This window comes from Myotis davidii, unplaced genomic scaffold, assembly GCF_000327345.1.
Source record: "Myotis davidii unplaced genomic scaffold, ASM32734v1 scaffold322, whole genome shotgun sequence".
Taxonomy (NCBI): domain Eukaryota; kingdom Metazoa; phylum Chordata; class Mammalia; order Chiroptera; family Vespertilionidae; genus Myotis; species Myotis davidii.
Genome location: NW_006293233.1, coordinates 67,428 through 83,888, shown reverse-complemented (window position 1 = coordinate 83,888; position 16,461 = coordinate 67,428). Strand labels below are relative to the sequence as shown.

The 16,461-nt window shown below is 38.7% G+C and overlaps 1 pseudogene; it reads right to left on the bottom strand.

The window, feature by feature from the left end:
- Positions 1–9,582: 9,582 nt before the first annotated feature.
- LOC102771557 lies at positions 9,583–16,461 on the bottom strand (annotated as a pseudogene).

Here is a 16,461-nt window from a genome sequence, read left to right as displayed (position 1 = left end):
AAGGGGTGTTGGATTTTGACAAATGCCTTTTCTGTATCAATTGATATGATTGTGTGATTTTTGTCTCTCAGTTTATTTGATGTTTCATGTTTATTCATTTGCAAATATTGCAACAGCCTTGCATCCCTGGAGTAAATCTCACTTTGTCATGGTGTATGATCTTTCTAACGTAATGCTGGATCTGATTTGCTAGAATTTTGTTGAGGATTTTAGCATCTAATGTTCATCAAGGATATTGGCCTGTAGTTCTCTTTCTTTGTGGTGTATTTATCTGGTTTTGGGAGTAGGGTAATTCAGGCTTCATAGAAAGAGCTTGGAGATGTTCCTTCCTCTTAATTTTTTTGGAATAGTCTAAGTAGGATAGGTTTAATTCTTCTTTGAATGCTTGGTAGAACTCCCCTGTAAAACCATCTGGACTAGAGCTCTTGTTTGCTGGAAAATTTTTTATTGCTCCTTCAATTTCTTCATTAGTTATTGGCCTATTCAGGTTTGATTCTCTTGATTGGGTTTTGGGAGCTTGTATTTTTCTAAGAATATGTCCATTTCATTTAGGTTGTCCATTTTGTTGGAATAGAGTTGTATTGTATTTTTTTCATAATTGTTTGTATTTCTATGGGATCGGTTGTTATTTCACCTCTTTCATTTCAGCTTTTGTTTATTTGGGTCCTCTCTCTTTGCTTCTTGGTGAGTCTGGCTAGAGGTTCATTAACCTTGTTTATCCTTTCAAATAACCAGCTCTTGGTTTTGTTCATCTTTTGTATTGTTGTTTTTTTTTGTCTCTATTTCATTTATTGCCACTCTGATCTTTATTGTTCCCTTCCTTCTGCTTACGCTGGGCTTTTCTTGTTTCTCTCTTTCTAACTCTTTGGGTTTTAGGGTTAGATAATTTATTACCGTTGTTTTGTTTGTTTTTTGATGTAGGTCTGTAGAGCTATGAACTCCCCTGTCAAGACTGCTTTCACTGTGTCCTATAGATTTTGGATTGTTTTGTTTTCATTGTCATTTGTTGCCATGATGCCTTTTATTTCTTCTTTGATCTCTTTGGTAACCCAATAATAGTTTAATACCATGGTATTTAGCTTCCAGATGTTTGATTTTTTAATTGTTTTTATTGCAGTTGATTTCTAGTTTTATGCCAATATAACCTGAAAAGATGCTTGATATGATTTCTATCTTCTTGAATTTGAAGAGACTTTGCCTGTGTCCAAATATATGGTCTATCTTTGAAAATGACCCATGTGCACTTGAGAAGAATGTATATTCTGTGGCTTTGGGGTGAAATGTTCTGAAGATGTCAATTAAGTCCATCTGATCTAGTGAGTCATTTAGGATTGATGAGTCTCTGTTTCCTTGTTAAGTTTTTGTCTGGAAGATCTATCCAGTGAAGTGGGGTGTTAAAGTCCCCTACTATGACTGTATTGCTGTTAATCTCTTCATTGATATTCTCCAGAAGTTTTTTATGTATTTGGGTGCTCCTGTATTGGATGAATACATGTTTACCAGAGTTATATCTTCTTGTTGAATTGCTCCCTTTAGTATTACGAAGTGGCCTTTCTTATCTCTTATTATGGCCTTCATGTTGAGGTCTCATTTTTCAGGTATAAATGTTGCTACCCCAGCTTTCTTTTCATTTCCATTCGCCTGTAAAACCTTTTTCCATCCCTTCCCCATCAGTCTTTGTGAGCTCTTTGTTCTGAGGTGGGTTTCCTGTAGACAGCAGATATATGTTTCATGTTTTCTTATCCACTCACCTACCCTATGTCTTTTAACTAGAGGATTTATTCCACTTACATTTCAAGTTATTATTGATACGTACTTGTTTGTTGCCATTTTTATTCTTTTGCCTGTGTTCCTTCTTTCCTTCCTATTTCTTCTTTTTACAACAGACTCTTTTAGCATTTCTTGCATTGCTGGTTTGGTGGTTATAAAATATCAGGGAAGTTTTCTGTCAATATTTCTTCAAGCAGGTTTTCTATTCCTGCTCAGTTTTCTCTCCTTCTAGTACCCCTGTTATGCAGATGTTATTTTGTTTCATGTTGTCCCAAAGTTCGCTTAGGCTCTCCTCCTGTTTTTTAAATTTTGTTTTCTAGATGCTGCTCTGCTTGGGTATTTTTTCCTATCTTGTCTTCTAGCTCACTGATGTGGCCCTCCACTTCTAGTCTACTGTTGATGCTTTCTATTGCATTCTTTATTGTAGTGATGTCATTTTTCATTTCTTCTTGGTTCTTCATTTCCTCTTGGTTCTTACACATATTGTTGAATTTGTCTTCCAACCTTTTCAGAGTCCTTATGACCATTGCTCTGAATTCTTTCTCTGACATATTGGTTGCCTCCATTTTGTTTACTTTCTTTTCTGGTGTTTCCTCCTTTTCTTTGTATGGAGGCTATTGCTTTGTCTTTCCATGATTGCTCCTCTCAGGGTGTCTGCTTCTGTCGTTCTCTCTCTCCTGCGTTGACTTTCTCCTTTCTATCCATGGATTGCATCACCAGCTGTGTTTAATTTGCCACTTCCAAGTGGGTGTTGTTTGATTCAGCTGTTCCTTCTATCTCCTCTGTGAGATGGCACAGGGCCCATCTGCATAATTGGCGCCACTTTGTATCCCCCTGGACAGACTCTTTAGGCACCTGTGGTCAGTTGGGGAGTCTGGAGTCCTGGTATTCGTAGGTTCTCAGCTGAGGCAGCTGGTTCCTGGGTGTTGTGGTTGTAGTGTCCCAGGAGGTATCCGAGGTCTCCCCAGTTGAAGGTACAGCTGGGCTTCCAATCACAGCCAGCTTCCCCTTCAAGATGGCATGGTCTCTGCAGCAGAGCTGACCACTCAGTGAGAGATTTCAGCAGCAGTAGAGGCTGCCCAGCCAGGGGAGCCTGGTCTGCCAGTCCCCAACAGTCTTGTGGAATATAGCTGTCCCTCTCTCACAAATACAGACACTCTCCACATGTCCATGCACTCTCCTTTTGTTCTCTCACTCACACACTATCTTGCAGTCGCCATCCTGTTGGCAGCCATCTTAGATCTCTTAAGTATTTTTTTTTGTCATTTAGAGACAGTCATTGTTTTACTCTGATGCATTTGAAAAAATGTTGCATCTTCTGACTTCTAAAATATGAATTTTTGAGAATAAATTTTCTAATCATACCTTTGAATTGGATGAAAATTTATAGAACTCCAAGGAATAACTGGATTCATAGACATACTGGCAAATAATAAGGATAAATAAGAATCAATTACAGATTGAATAAACTAAAGATAATTATATTATGATTTTTTTCAAAGTATGGTTGATTTTGAAGAATGTGTTTGTTTTCTTAGAGCAATTTGGTAAATTGTACTTGCTAAGCAATATTAAAGCATTTATATTTTCTCCTTACTTTATCCCTCTAGAATTTAAGCACTCTTAATGAGTATTATTATTTCAATGTAACTATGTTTGTTTGCATTAATCCAATAGGAATCTGATTTCTTCATAATAGGACACATAAAGCCAGTTTCCAATTGTTGTTTTATTAAGCAAGACTGACTGAAATGTCATATTTGAGAAAGATCTGCCTAGACTTTGGATGTCAGTAAAGAAGCCTACAGAAGCCTGTTGGAAAAATGTCATGGTTCCTTGCTTATTCATATGCTTCATGGCAATCTTTCCAGGTAAGGATTGAAGGTTGCTTTCCTGGGAGTTGGCAAGGAAAGAATCTCAAGACATTTTGGAGATCTCAAGAACTTGAGGAATTTACCCAAACCTATAGGCATTGCAGGCAAAGCCTGATGACAACTCTGTGGCTTGAGTTCTTTTCTCTGAGAGAACAAAGCAGATTTTAAAAGCCTATATGATCAATTGCTATTCTTGTTGTGTTTATGCAAATAATCAGGCCAAATTGAAACTGTACTTAATATAGTAAATGAATTAGTCTTGACTTGGCTCTTTGACAAAAATGAGGGTGATTTTAGGAGAAAAATGTGTTCCAATAAATCTATATAGTTCCAATAATATATAGTTATGAATATTAGACTCTATTTCAGTTAATTGTCTGTAAATTTTTACTTTTCACTTATGAACTAGACCCGTGGTCAGCAAACTGCAGCTTTTGAGCCACATGCGGCTCTTTGGCCCCTTCAGTGTGGCTCTTCTACAAAATACCACGTGCGGGCACACACGTACAGTGCGATTGAAACTTCGTGGCCCATGCGCAGAAATCGGTATTTTGTGGAAGAGCCAGTATTTTGTGGATGACCCACACTGAAGGGGCCAAAGAGCCGCATGTGGCTCGCAAGCTGCAGTTTGCTGAGCCGCAGTTTGCCGACCACTGAACTAGACTATATCCTGAATTCTTTTCTGAAATATTTTGGCTACAACCACATAACTTTTATGGAAATGGAAGAAAAAATGACATTGGGGAATTGTAACAGTGGGAATTGTAACCCGTCCCACTATTCTTTTGGGATTATTTCTGTAAATTCTGACTCTGACTAATATGTAGCTTGTAGATAAACAGCATGTTTGTATAAGAATTCTAGGAACTAACTTCAGAAGATGCAGACTCCAACCTTCAATCATCCCAATCTCGTGAGATTTGTTGACCTTCAACTATAGAACCAGGATGACGTAGAACCAAAATGACAAAGATCAGGATGATGCACACCATCCTTAGTTTCTATGTTCTGCTTTACCTCTCCATCCTAATAAAAATCTCTGTCTGCACTGAGATGTTGAGATGTACTTTGGACAAGAGTCCTCCATCTTCTCAGGTGACCAGCACTTGAATAAAACTCTTTCCTTTTTCACCAGCATCTTTCTCATGTATTTGGTTTTCATAGTGGCAGGCAGTCAAACTTTGGTTCTGATTACAGTTTCTTGATAAGCATTTTAGTGAACCTGTAGATTACTTTGGGTAGCATGGACATTTTAATGTTAATTCTGCCTATCCATGAACACGGTATATGCTTTCACTTATTTGTATCTTCTTCGATTTCTTTCTTCATGTCTTATAATTTTCTGAGTATAGTTCTTTTGTATCCTTGGTTAAATTTATTCCTAGGTATTTATTTTTGAAACAATTGTGAATGGGATTGTTTTTTAAGTTACCTTTCTGATAGTTCACTATTGGTGTATAAAAATGCAACTGCTTTCTGGACATTTAGCTTGTATTCTGCTACCTTAATGAATTCATTTTTCAGTTCTAGAAGTTTTTTACTGAAATATTTAGAGTTTTTTAAACACAGTATCATGTCATCTGCAGATAATGACAGTTTTACTTCTTCCTTTCAAATTAGGATGCCTTTTATTTCTTCTTGTTGTTGGATTGCTCTGGCCAGGACTTCTAGTACTATCTATATATATAAAACCCTAAGTGACTGTTACTACCAGTTGCTATGACACACACTGAGCACCAGAGGGCAGACACTCAACACAGGAGCTGCCTCCTGGTGGTCAGTGCGCTCCCACAGCCAACCTCCCATGGTCCTCCCCTCTGGCCCGCTGGCCCCTCTTGGCAAGAGGACCTGATTGCTGGCCAGATGAAGGGACCCCACCTGTGCACGAATCTGTGGACCAGAACTCTAGTGTGGAATAAGCATGGTGAAAGCGGACATCCCTGTCTTTTTTCCATCCTAAGGGAAACTCTTGTGGTTTTTGCCCGAGTATAATGTTGGCTGTGGGTTTGTCATATATGGGTTTTATTATGTTGAGGTATGTTCCTTCTATTCCCACATTGCTGAGCATGTGGTTTTTTATCCTTAATTTTATTTGGTGTATCACGTTCATTGTTTTGTGAATATTTTATCAACCTTGCATCACTGGAATCAATCCTACTTGATCATGGTGTATGATCTTTGTAATATATTGCTGGATACAGTTTACTAATATTTTGTTGAGGATTTTAGATTCATGTTCATTGGGATATTGGTGTATAATTTTATTTCTTTGTAGTTTCTTTGTCTGGCTTGGAATTAGGATAATGCTGGCCTAGTAAAATGAGCTTGGGAGTCTTCCCATCTCTTGAAATTTTTGGCAAAGTTTGAGGATAGGTGTTAGCTCTTCTTTGAATGTTTGGTAAAATTCACCTGTGGCGACATCCAGTCCAGGACTTTTATTTATTGGGAATGTTTTTATTACTGCTTACATTTCACTAATTGTAATTTATCTTTTCAGAATCTGTGAATATTCTTTATTCAGTTTTGGAAGACTTCATGTTTCTAAGAATGTATCCATTTCATCCAGATTGTTCAATTTTTTTAGCATATAATTGTTCATAATATTTTCTTACCATCTCTTGTATTTCTGTAGAGTCAGTTGTTACTTCTCCTCTTTCATTTCTGGTTTTATTTATTTGGGTCTTCTCTTTTTTTCTTGAAGGATCGTCAATCATTTTTCTATTTTTAAAGAGCCAGCTCATGGTTTCATTGATTTTTTGTATTGTTTATAGACTCTATTTTGTTTATTTATGCTCTGATCTTTATTTTTTCCTTTCTTCTACTCACTCCTGTCTTTGTTGGCTGTTCTTTTTCTATCCCTTTAAGTGTAAAGTTAGATTATTTATTTGAGATTTTCTAGTTCCTTGAGATAGCCCTGTAATGCTATGAATTTTCCCCTTAGTACAGCTTTCACAATGTCCCATAGGTTTTTGGCTGTTGTGGTGTCATTTTTATTTGTTTCAAGGTACTTTTTGATTTCTTTCTTGATCTCAATTGTTAATTGATTTCAATTGTTAATTGATTCATTGTTTAACAACATATGATTTATCCTCCATGTCTTTGTGTATTTTTCAGTTTTTTTCTTGTGGTTGATTTCTAGTTTTATACCATTTTGGTCAGAGAAGATGCTTGATATGATTCAAATCTTAAATTTATTGAGACGTGTTTTGTGTATTAACATGTGGTATATCCTAGGAAATGTTCCATTTGCACTTGAAAAGAAGGTATATTCTGCTGCTTTGGGGTGAAATGCTCTGGAGATATCAATTAAATTCATCTGATCTAGTGTGGTATTTAAGGCCACCATTTTCTTGTTGATTTTCTGTCTGAAAGATCTATCCATTGTCAATGGGGTGTTAAAATCCCCTACTATGACTGCATTACTGCCAGTCTTTCCCTTGTAAGCCCATAAATATTTTCTTTGCATGTTTAGGTGCTCCTATGTTGGATGCATAAATGTTTACAACACTTATGTCCTCTTGTTGGGAGAATCATGCTACATGATATAAAACTATATTACATGGCCACAGTAATCAAAACAACATGGTACTAGCATAAAAGCAGACACTTAGATCAATAGAACAGAATAGAGATCCAAAAATAAATACACACCTTCAAAGTCAATTAATGTATGACAAAGAATGCAAAAGCATAAAATGGTGTAAAGATAGCCTATGCAATAAATGGTGTTGGGAAAATTGGACATATACATGCAAAAAATGAAACTATATCACTTTCTTAAACCATACACAAGTATAAACTCAAAATGGATTGAGGACTTAAATGTAAGTTGTGAAACCATAAAAATACTAGAAGCAAACATAGGCCATACAATCTTGGACATTTCTCTTATCAATATTTTTTTTCTGATATTTTGTCTCAGGCAAGGGGAATAAAATAAAAAGTAAAAAATGGGTGCCGGAGGCAAAGACCAACAGTAGTTAACATATAAATGTGAGAAGTCCGCTGGAAAGCTAATGAACTTTGATATTCAGCAGGGCTGAAAATCAGCATTATATTACCCTGCTGTTGGCAAGATGGCTGAAGACAATCCCCTAACCTGATAATACTTTTATTGTTTACCAAACTTTAGCATTGATATATCTGTTTGCATTCCTAATGGGAAAATGTGTATTCAAGTAAATAAAAGCTGATGGGTCCAGGGTTTCAGAGAGTCTCTCCGCTAGAGAGAAAGGTTTCTGCTTGGCTGCCCCATGCCTTCTAAATTCATATTTCCTGTCTAGTGTATTCATTGTGTACAGCCCCTTTTCCTGATCCTGAATCCTTGCTGCAAAAGGTTGCAGCAATGGGATTAAAATAAAAAAGTTTATGCACAGAAAAGTAAACTATCAACAAAATGATAAGATAATTCACTGGATGGGAGAACATATTTGCCAATGATACATCTGATAAAGGGTTAATATAAAAAAATTTTAAAGAACTTATAAAACTCAATACCAAAAACCAAAGAAGTCAATAAAGAAATGGTCAATGGATCAGAATAGATACTTCTCCGAAGAAGACAAACAGATGGTCATTAGACATATGAGAAGACTAGAGGCCCGGTGGACACACTTGGGGAGGGTCCCTCGGCCCAGCCTGTGCCCTCTTGCAATTTGGGACCCCTCAGGGGATGACCGCCTGGTGGTTTAGGCCCAATCCCCAGCAGTCAGACATCCCTCTGGCAGCCCAGGAGCCCTCGGGGGATTTGCATGTTTCTCTTTTATTAGATTAGATCATGGTGTGTTTTTTTCTTGCCATCATTAACCATCGTAACAGTTGCTTATGTATTAAAGTTCTATTCCTCAAAGGAAATACATACTCTACATTCATCACTCCTCAATTATTTACTACACTTTACTGTTCTGACTCTTGACATTATATTTTTTGGGTCTTTCTGGTAGAATATAATAGTGTATTACTGCATGTTTCTCCTCATCTCTGCATTTAGTGGCATCACATTAGCAGCTGAAATTAGCCTTGGAAGGAGAATTTATGCCACAGAAATTGGCAGACAGTATAAATCAGAGTCTTGTTTTCTTTGATTGAGAGCCAGTTGGTAAACATTTATTAGCACAACACTGACCACATTGGTGGTGGTGGTCTTGTCAGAATGTGTTAGATTATGCTGATGAAAATCTATTTAAACAGATTTGATGTAGATATTTTCAAAGATGGAAGAATTGTCCTTGTTAACTATGTTAGTTGATTCATATCTTCACTAATTGTCATCATTGCAAAGTTTTCAGTCCCCATATGGATTGCTGGATATAATATGGCATGCCCTGTCCCTGTCCTGCCCCCCCACCCCTTTGTAGCCTGTGTTACCTTAAGGACTCTAGTTCTCCATTTATATGTTTAAGTACCAACCTTACCAGCTTAAAAATGTAAGCTTTTAACTCTGCTTTGTTCCGTATCCTTCCGATGAAAAGTGGAGTTGGGTTGCGGCACAGGAGAGAAATTCAGAAGGGGGATATTGAAGTAATGACTGCGGTAGGAGAAGAGGGAACCTATTTCCCGGGCCACAGGCACTGGCGCCCTGGACCACAGGGCTGGCAGCTTCTCTGGGTGGCTGCAGCCTGGGACCTCGGGGCGGGTGGCTTGCCCATTTCCTGGGCCACAGCCAGCCGCAGGCACTGGCGCCTGGACCACAGGTGGGCGGCTTCTCGTGTCCCCTGTGATGCAGTGTGGGCAGCTTCTCTGGCTGGCTGCAGCCTGGGATCATGGGGCAGGCGGCTTCTTTGTCTCCTAGGCTGCAGCCAGCCTCAGGCGCTGGGGCCCGGCTTCTCAGTCCTCCTGAGGACATGGGGCAGGCACATGTGGGGCAGGCAGCTTCTCCAGCCAGCTGCAGCCTGGGATCATGGGGCAGGCATCTTCTCCGACCAGCTTCAGACTGGGATCACGGGGTAGGTGGCTTCTTCATCTCCCAGGCCTCAGCCAGCATCAGGCACTGGAGCCGGACTTCTCTGTCTTCCCTGGCTTCTGGGTCTCCAATAAGCCTAGAGCAGCCAGAGCTGGGATGCTTGCATGGTAGCTGTGGCTGCAAGGCAAGTATCCCGGCTCTGGCCTCCACCATCTTTGTTGGGTTAATATGCACATCTCTGGATCGGTTGGTGGGCATGGCTGGTGTTGGGCCTAGTGAAGGTATGGTCAATTTGCATGTTTGTCTATTATTAGGTAAGATGCTCAACATCACTAGTCATCAGAGAAGTGAAAATTAAAAGCACAATGAGATATCACTTCAGACCTATCAGAATGGCTATCATCAATAAATCAAACACAAGTACTGGTGAGGATGTGGAGAAAAGGGAACTCTTGTACTCTGTTAGAAGGAATGAAGATTGGTGCAGCCACTCTGTAAAGTAGTATGGCATTACCTTAAAAATTTAAATATGGAACTGCTTTATGACCCTAGTGAACCACTTCTGGGAATATATCCAAATACACCCAATACACTCATTTGAGAGAATATATACACCCCTATGTTCATTGCAGCATTATTTACAGTAACCAAGATTTGGAAGCAACCCAAGTACCTGTCAGTATATGAGTGAATAAACAAGGTGTGGTATTTTTACAATATGAAATACTACTTGGCCATAAAAAGAATAAAACCTTACCCTTTGTGACAGCATAGATGGACAAGTATTATATGATCTCACTTATATATGGAATCTAATAAACAATATAAACAAATAAAAATTAACTCATAGATACAGAGAACAGACTGACAATTGTCAAAGGGAAGGGGATGTGGGGGTTAGGTGAAAAAACTGAAGGGATTAAGCAAACAAATAAACAAACTACTCATAGATAGATAGTAGTATGGTGATTATCAGTAGGACAGAGCTGTTGGGGGAGGTAGGAGCGGGTAAAGGGGTGATAAAGTGATGAAATAAGACGTGACTTGGGGTGGTGCACACACAATAAACAGAAAATGCATTATAAAATTGTACCTCTGAAATCTGTATAATTTTATTAACCAGTGTAACCCCAATAAATTCAATAAAAAAGACACTACCTTTTAAAATGTACAAAAAGTGAGGGAAAACTTTACAGAAAAGAATGTCAAATTTATTTAACGAGAAACTAGAATTAATAAAAATTATCAAATACACAAAATATACACACAATAGCACTACATATTGGCTAAAAAAAGAAAAAGTGAGCAACGTCAGAGAAATGGCAGCATGAGAGGTCCCCTTGAAGTTCCAACAATTTGAACAGCTATAATTCAACAAAGCATTCCCTGTTTAACGTACAAAGAGATCTGCGCATTAAAACATCTGAAGTTGGGCAAATGGGAGCAAACCCCGGAGGTGGGAAGGGAGAAGAGCTTAGCTGGTGTCAAGGACGCACCCCAAGGCTCGCAGGCTGGAACTCATATCTTGAAGCTCATATCTTGTGTCTCCAGATAAGAAAGGAATCAGGTGGCCACTGGTACTCCCTTCTGTCCGGAGGTGCAGAGAGATATAATGAGCTTCCCTGTAGCTCAGTATGTACTGCAGCTGAACCCAGTGACCTTGGCAGAGACAAAGCTCAGAATTGTAGACATGGTTGTCCAGATATTGCCATTCCAGACAGAGAAACAAACTTACAGAGCCTGCCTGCCTTCCCTCACCCTCTCCAGAGCTCTTCTCCCCTCACGTTGCCAGAGCTAACAGCAGGCCACAGGAGAAGTTATAGCAGTGAGTGTTGTGTTGCATGGCACATTATCTGAAAACCTGAGAAATGCTACTACAGAAACGTCTTTTCCTTGGAGCAACAGGCACATTCTGCAACTAATCCGAGGGTCATGTAGAGATATAGAGGGGAAGCCACTGAGGTCTGCCAGTCACCAATACTGGGGGAACAAAACAACAAAGGAAGCAACCACTTTTCCCTAGGTAACTCCAAGTCCACCCATCAAGGCTGCACTGAAGCAGTGTCTGGCTGCAGAGTACAGCACTGATATTTTATGGATTTGGAACCCTATCACCCACCACATCCCCCCTCAGTGTTGATCCCCTGAGATGGAGATGTCTTGAATACAGAGGTGATGCCCACCCGGGAACACCAGGCATTATCCATCATCCCATAGAGATCTGAAAAGTCAGAACAGTGCAAGAGAACTAAATATCTTGTGCTTCAGCACTACCTACTAGAAAACAATAGAAGGACTTCTTGTAAGCCTACCAGAGCCTACCACTAACACATAGATGCCCAGTGAGAGAAGAAATCCATTAATACCATGAAAAAACAAGGTCACAGTGCAGCTCTGGAAAAAAAAGGGGTGGGGGAGGGGGAGTTCCAGAAAATAAACAGAAAGAAAACACAGATAGGCAGTTTAATGAACTCAGAAATAAAATCAATGAACAAAAAGAATACTTTACAAAAGAGATTGAAACTTTAAAAAAGAACCAAATAGTAATTCTGGAGATGAAGACCTCAATAAAAGAGATAAAGGATAAACTAGTGAGCTTAGGAAATAAAGCTGACCAGATGGAGGAAAGACTTAGTTATGTTGAAGATAGAAATTTAGAAATGATGCAGAAGGAAGAGAGAGACTTGAACATAAAAAAGTGCAAGAACATTTTGAGAACTATCTGATTCCATCATAAAGAGCAATATAAGAATAATAGACATACCAGAAGAAGAGAGGGATAAAAGAATGGACAGCCTATTCAAATAACTGACGAGAACTTTGCAAAGCTATGGAAAAAGCTAGATCCTAAAATCCAAGAAGCAAACTGAACACCTAATGACATTAATCCAAAAAGGCATTTTCTAAGGCACATTGTGTTAAACCTGTCAAAAAATTAACAACAAAGAAAGAATTTTCAAGGCAGCCAGGAAATAAAAGACAGTAACCAATAAAGGAAAGTCCATTAAGTTATCATTGGATTTCTCAGCAGAAACCCTACAAGCTAGGAGAGAGTGGAATCAAATATTCAACCTATTGACAGAAATTACCAACAAAAATTAATATATCTAGCAAAGGTATTTTTTAGATATGCAAGAACTAAGGACTTAGTCAGACATAGAGAAGGTGATGAAATTTCTTAAAATATATTTTTATTGATTTCAGAGAGGAAGGAAGAGGGAGAGAGAGATAGAAACATCAATGATGAGAGAGAATCACTGATCGGCTGCCTCCCGCATGCCCCCCACTGGGGACCGAACCTGCAACCCAGGCATGTGCCCCTGACTGGAATCAAACCTGGGACCCTTCAGTCCACAGGCCAATGCTCTATCCACTGAGCCAAGCCAGCTAGAGCAGAAGGTGATGAAATTTATCACCAGAAGACCCTATTTCAGGAAATACTCAAGGTGGTTATTATACCTGAAACAAAGAACAAATCTTTGAGTAAGATCACCAACAGGCAGACAGAAACAGGATATTATAACCATTTTTAGAATAAGGTACTATATACTTAAATATCACATTAAGTTTAAAGGAGGTAATAACAGAGAGAGGAAGAAGACAATAGCTACTTCAATTTAGAAATGAACTAGGAATGTAAATAAAGATAATTGGTGACACTAAAAATATAAAAGAAGGGGGTTATAAAGGTCTGAATTTGAAAAAGGAGATGGAGATTTTATGCATTCAGAAGAAAAATGACTAATACATAGATGAAAATTTCTTTTACATAAACCTAACTGCAACAATATAAAAAAGAAACTCAGACATAATTTTAGAAATAGATGAAACAGAAGGAAAAGTAAATAATACCTCAAAACAAAAATAACAGACAGAAATGCAAAGGAAAAGAACCAATCAAACACCCTCCAATCAATTCTCACAGTTTCATTAATTTTCATTCTACTAGAAGGTAATAATAGAAACAAGTAAGTTCTGAGCAGCATTTAAGTTCTCATAAGGTCAATCATGAAGGATGATATGGAAATAAAAACAGGCTTTTTTTCCTGGATACAATATTTTTCTTTTATCCAGAACCCCCGCCCATAGCTGTATAATTTAAACAATGTTTTTTACTGTTACATTTTTCAGATTAAATAGTGTTGAAAGAAAGGGTGATATTTTAGTTGGGCATTTTAGAAGAGGGTAATGTGGAGAGGTTAATGTTGAGAAAATACCAGTGAAAGTACATCTCCGAAGAGGAGACATTACACTGGTGAAGTTTGGAGGGAGAGCCAGCGCCCCTGCCTTGGGAATGAAATCCGAGGGAAGACTCTTCAGCAGACAGTTCACTTATTCCTGGCCCCATTTTATCTTTTCCAGTTTTCACTGCTCAGTGAGGAGTGTTGATTTCATTTTTCACAAAGTGCTAGTAACCAGGAGTTGTTCCTCTGAAAGGTAATTGGCCAGAATGCCAATTGACCACATATTCCCTCGGTCCAGGTTATCCTTAAGCACCTGGGAATCATTGTGCTGCCTCGCCAGAACCTTCTTGTTCTTGTTGAGAGGGCTCCTTTCTTAATTACTGGCATCTTCACCAAGGCCAATAAGGAAGTTCTGCATGTGGGCTAGGTGCCTCCACCAGAAGAGCAGCAGGTTTACCACCTTGTCCAAGTCCCCAATGAATAGCTTGTACTTGTCAAACTCACTGGGCTTGCAGAGCTCACTGATCAAAGCCTCCACCTCTTCTCCCAAGGCATTATTGAGCTTGATGGCTATTAGCAGACATTCCTTCTCTTTCTGCAGTGTCTCAAGGTTGTGGGTAAGGCTTCCCATCAGTGTGATCTTCTTCCTGTTGACATCTCCCTGCTCCTCTTCTTTATTCACTTCTTCTGGGGTATCTTTAATTATGTTAGAAGTTCCACTTTGGGAACAGACACACTGTAGTAGGCAGGACAGTTGACCAACAACTGCTTTCTTGTCTTCATCCCCTCTTGCTTTCATATCCTGGGCAGCAGACAGTTCTCTACACCACCTTCCTCTTTATCTGTTTAGCTACAGCAAGTTAACATTTTGAGGAAACAAATCTTCCATCAGATGCATAGCTGTCTTCATTCTGGGGTCTGAATCCAAAACGTCTGCCAGAGATTTGTCTTGGTGGACAACTTCTTTGTCCAGAGACTTTATTCTGTTGTCTTCTGAGGACCAGAAATGACACAAAAGAGAACTATTTTATTATTTATTTACTCTTTAAAAACATGTATATTTTTATTGATTTCAGAGAGGAAAGGAGAGAGAGAGATAGAAACATCAATGATGAGCAAGAATTATCAATCAGCTGCTTCCTGCATGCCCCCTTACTGAGGATCAAGCCCACACCTGGGCATGTGCCGTGAATGGAAATCAAACTGTGACCTCCTGGTTTATAGGTTGATGCTCAGCCACTGAGCCATGCTGGCCAGACAGAGGAGGGCTATTTCAAAAGAAAATTTTTCATAAAGTAAAAACTTGTGGTGAGTGGTTCTGTTGAAGAGGAGTTCAAAGAACTGGATCTGGGTTATTCAGCTCGTGCGCGCGCACTCTCTCTCTCTCTCTCTTTCTCTCTCTCTCTCTCTCTCTCTCTCACACACACACACACACACACACACACACTATCATCAAGCTAATAGACGCTTTTTTAATTTTCTAAAAATGTATCTTTATTGATTTTAGAGAGGAAGGGAGAAGGGAGAGAAAGATAGAAACAGCAATGATGAGAGAGAATCATTAATTGGCTGCCTCCTGTATGCTCCCTACTGGGGATCAAGCCCACAACCTGGGCATGTGCCCTTGACCGGAATCAAACCTGGGACTGTTCAGTCCGCAGGTTGACGCTCTATCCAGTGAGCCAAACCAGCTAGGGCAATAAGCCCTTCTTATAGCATAAAATCTTAAATTCTACAATAGTGATAACTATTTTAAAAATGCCCATGTGAAATACACCCTTTAGCAATAACCAAAAATATGGCTATAGTGATATTTATTCTAATATTATTTTCATCCAGAAAAATAATTACTCCCTGGGAGGTAAGATTAGTTCTACATTTAAAAAAATACTCTACTGCACACTATTTGTGAATTTACGTTTAGTTAACTTCATTATCACTTGAATACAGTGAACAGTTTCTAGCTGAAACAACAACCGTAGATAGGACTAAGATAGCAGCTGATGTCTCTTAAAGCAAGAGCTGCATGGCGATGTGAAGATGATGAATAGCACAAAAATGAAAAATTAGAAATCAGGGGTGCACATGAAATAAGAGGAAATGGAGTGCTGAAATTGTTTTCTAACTCCAAAACTCCACTGGATGATTAAGGGACCAATATTTAAACATGTTCCCGCCTTAACCAATTATAGAAGATAACCTCAGGTTATGGAAAACTATTTTCTATAGTTCACAAACAATGAGAACTTTCTAGATGTTTATAAAACATAAGGAACATTTAGAGTAATTCTGGCAGAGATGATAAATCACTTGGTAGGATGCTCCCTTTAGACCTTCTCTATGACTGTGATGGGGTGGGGAGCAGAGAACAAGAATGAGAACATATGAGGGTGTATAATTTGACACAAATACATTAGGCATACATAGATATTTTTCTGTAAAAGTTCTCTACAACCTTCTCATAAAAATATATATGTACATATGAAAACTTTTCATGTCAATAAAATACACTTCAACAACATAAATAACAACAATGTTCAAGGTTTTATAATTCCCACACTCAGAGATTCTGATTGAATATTCCTTTACAAGTGGGCTGGGATTCACATTTTGAGAAACAATGCTTTTGAGGGATTTCTCTTCCTCCCCTTATGGGAAGGAATAAAATTACACTCTATTTTTATGCTTACCTTGACGTACTGGCTATTTCAGTGAAATATTTCTTGTACAT